General features: G+C 53.6%; 1 pseudogene; it reads left to right on the top strand.

The window, feature by feature from the left end:
• The first annotated feature begins 318 nt into the window (after positions 1-318).
• Positions 319-1,553, top strand: part of LOC108288174 — an 8,194-nt pseudogene continuing 6,959 nt past the window's right edge.

Genomic DNA, 1,553 nt, shown 5'->3' with positions numbered 1-1,553 from the left:
CCTGAGGTCAGGAGTTCAAGACCAGCCTGACCAACATCATGAAGCCCAGTCTTTACTAAATACAAAAGATTAGCCGGGCGTGGTGCCACATGCCTGTAATCCCAGCTACTTGGGAGGCTGAGGCAGGAGAATCACTTGAACCTGGAAGGCTGAGGTTGCAGTGAGCTGAGATTGCACCATTGTACTCCAGCCTGGGCAACAAGAGTGAAACTCCATCTCAAAAAAAAAAAAGAAGAAGCTGAGACTGTGTCCACCCCTCGAGCACAGAGCCTCACCCTCTCCACTCCACCGCCCATCCTCACCTGCCGCCAGCTCACCATGGATGATGATATCGACGTGCTCGTCATCAACAACAGCTCTGGCATGTACAAAGCCAGCTTTACAGGCGACGATGCCCCCTGGGCCGTCTTCCCCTCCATCATGGGGAACCCGAGGCACCAGGGTGTGATGGTGGGCATGGGTCAGAGATGGACTCCTATGTGGGCGAGGAGGCCCAGAACAAGGGAGGCATCCTAACCCTGAAGTACCCCATCGAGCACAGCATCATCACCAACTGGGACAATATGGAGAAGATCTGGCACCACACCTTCTACAATGAGCTGACTGAGGCCACCCAGAACCCCAAGGCCAACCACGAGAAGATGACCCAGATCATGTTGAGATCTTCAACACCCCAGCCATGTATGCTGTCCCTGTATGCCTCTGGCCATACCACTGACATTGAGATGGACTCCAGCAATGAGGTTACCGACACTGTGCCCATCTACAAGGGGTATGCCCTCCCCCACTCCATCCTGCATCTGGATCTGGCTGGCTGAGACTTAACTGACTACCTCATGAAGATCCTCACCAAGTGTGGCCACAGCGTCACCACCACAGACAAGCAGGAAATGGTGCATGATATCAAGAAGAAGCTGTGCCATGTCGCCCTGGTCTTTGAGCAGGAAATGGCTATGGCAGCCTCCAGCTCCTCCCTGGAGAAAAGCTATGAGCTGCTTGTCAGCCAGGTCATCATCATTGACAAGGAGCAGTTCCTCCGACCCTAGGCGCTCTTTCAGCCTTCCTTCCTGGGCATGGAATCCTGTGGCTTCCACAAAATTACCGTCAACTCCATCATGAAGTGTGACGTGGACATCCACAAAGACCTGTATACCAACACAGTACTGTCTGTTGGCACCACCATGTACCCTGGCATCACTGACAGGATGCAAAAGGAAATGACCACCCTGGCACCCAGCATGATGAAGATCAAGACCATTGCTCCTGGGCCGGGCACAGTGGCTCACGCCTGTAATCCCAGCACTTTGGGAGGCTGAGGTGGGCAGATCACGAGGTCGGGAGTTCAAGACCAGCCTGGCCAACATGGTGAAACCCCATCTCTACTAAAGATACAAAAAATTAGCCAGGAATGGTGGCAGACACCTGTAGTCCCAGCCACTCTGGAGACCGAGGCAGGAGAATCATTTGAACCTGGGAGGCGGAGGTTGCAGTGAGCTGAGATTGTGCCATTGCTCTCCAGCCTGGGCAACAGGACAAGACTCCATCTCAAAAAA

This window comes from Cebus imitator, unplaced genomic scaffold (genome assembly GCF_001604975.1).
Source record: "Cebus imitator isolate Cc_AM_T3 unplaced genomic scaffold, Cebus_imitator-1.0 Scaffold16, whole genome shotgun sequence".
NCBI lineage: Eukaryota > Metazoa > Chordata > Mammalia > Primates > Cebidae > Cebus > Cebus imitator.
Note: the sequence above shows the minus strand (reverse complement) of the source record. Positions and strands in the feature narration are given on the sequence as shown.